The following is a 1,944-nucleotide window of genomic DNA, read 5'->3' as shown; positions in this document are numbered from 1 at the left end:
CAGTCCAGACTTCACCACAGCGCTTTCCCAACACTTCCAGACTCTTGTGATATTACTCCTCTTTACTCACTGTTGTCAGGGACACCACATAAGACTCTGTCCCATAGATGGGAGAGGGTTTATTAGTTTTGGTGTTTGCTAAAAGAACCTGAAAATGGAAAAATGGACACAAGAAGTATGGTCAGGCTATTTTACATTTAACCAGGCTCTAAGAAGAAAAGGAAAAATTATCCCACAAAACTGGTCCCTATGCATTCTCCCCAGTATACAACTTGATCCTAAGAAAGAGGATGAACCATATTCCTCTCTCCAGAACCATTTTCCCAACCACCCCCTCTCTGTGTTTCCCTCTTTTACCTTCCCTTCAGCCAGTCCAAAGACAATGATGTACTCTGCGGGCCACTGCAGACAATTACAGCACTCTGCATGAAAGGACATGATGAAAAAGATAACCCCATCTGTGTGGGCCAGCACATTTATAACAACTTGAACACCCCGCCATACACCACCATCTCAATCCCCTACAGGGAAGGGACACAACAGGGCTCTGAGGAAGAAAGCAGGTGACCATGAGCAGCCACGAAACACCGTCCTTGCAGTAGGAAAAGTCCAGACTCAGATGTTAGAAATGCAACTCCTGCATTTCTACTATATCTACTATACAAATATATCTACTTATATATAAGTAGGTAGATATATTGATATAGATGATATATATAGATATAAGTAGATATATTGATAGATGTTTGCTCATCCTAAGCTTCCAGGGAATGGACTGAACTTTATCATCTGGATGAACTTGTGGCAGATGACTTTCTTGTCACCCCTGCCAAACAAAAGCAGGGGAGCATATTTAAAACCACTTTCATAAACAAATTGCCAAACATGATGCTGAGGGAAGAGAAGAAAGAGCAGATTTCTTCCTGGCCCACTAGTGTTTCTGACTACTTTGTAGGAGCCCTGAAAGGAGGCATATGAGGGAGCCTAAGGAGTTTCAGAACAGTAACAAAGATGCAACATCCCTCTGGGCTTCCAGGATCTCACAGGGCCTCCTGTTGACCTTGGGCTGATTCCTCCAGGGATGGGATTGCAGAACACATGGGACAGGCGAAGGTAGAAAAGCAACAACAGACTCCAGAAAGTGCCCTCAATACCCAAGTGTGGCTTCTCATCCTCTTCATTTCCCCTCCCCAGAGAGGCATTTCTCTTGCCTTTCCCTTCTTTCCTGGGCCATCCCATCTCCCAGTCTCTATCCTCACCAGTCTTCTTCAATCTTGTAGACACAGATGATGTCAGTCTGTCCTATGGCAATTTTAGTGGAATCAGGAGAAAAAGCCATGCCCTTCACCATATAGCTAAAAGTTAAAAAAAAGAAAGAAAAAGCAGTAATGAGTATACATTAAAGAAAAGAGAAAAAAGAAAAAAAGGTACATGTGTGCTCCTACGGGGGCTTGAGGATTTCTACTGAGAACAAGGTGGGGTACCCCATTTCCTATACCTATGGCTAGGTGGCAGACTAGGTCTTCCAGGTTTGTATGACCCTATCAGTAGGTTAAGGTACACATGAATACACTCTTTACCTTCATGTCAGCTGGTTCGGTGGAGAATTTCTCTCTCCATTCTCCATGTTCATCATACAGCAATACCACTCGATCCACTGTGCAGACAGCAAATTTGGCATTGTTCTGGGACCAAGCCATACAAGTCACCTTTGCAGCTCCATCCTGCAGAGGCAAAGGGTTTAAAAGCAAACCCATGTGCTGGTCTAGAATGTCAAAAGCATTTCGAGCTCCATGAATTCTAGTGTAATTCTGGTCAGTTTTCTTCCTGTCATGGTCCTATCCTCAAAATAAAGAGGTGCCTGTGGTCCATCCTGGTCTCCGAGGCCTTCAGATCCTAGACTGTGAGAACCGTGTGCTTCTAGAGACTCATATGCAAATGTAC

General features: G+C 44.0%; 1 long non-coding RNA gene across 3 annotated transcripts in view; it reads right to left on the bottom strand.

Moving 5' to 3' along the window:
* Positions 1-6: 6 nt before the first annotated feature.
* LOC108301431 overlaps positions 7-1,944 on the bottom strand; it is a 5,770-nt gene continuing 3,832 nt past the window's right edge. For 2 of the 3 annotated variants that reach the window (XR_001823874.2, XR_005199921.1), the window contains 3 exons: positions 1,581-1,724; positions 358-1,355; positions 7-148 (listed from right to left, as the gene is read on the bottom strand). This is a non-coding gene — a long non-coding RNA (uncharacterized LOC108301431). The remainder of the gene's footprint in view (positions 149-357; positions 1,356-1,580; positions 1,725-1,944) is intronic. The other variant, XR_005199922.1, reaches the window with a different exon arrangement.

The sequence above is a fragment of the Cebus imitator genome, unplaced genomic scaffold (genome assembly GCF_001604975.1).
Source record: "Cebus imitator isolate Cc_AM_T3 unplaced genomic scaffold, Cebus_imitator-1.0 Scaffold1, whole genome shotgun sequence".
Taxonomy (NCBI): Eukaryota; Metazoa; Chordata; class Mammalia; order Primates; family Cebidae; genus Cebus; species Cebus imitator.
This window is presented reverse-complemented; position numbering and strand designations above follow the sequence as displayed.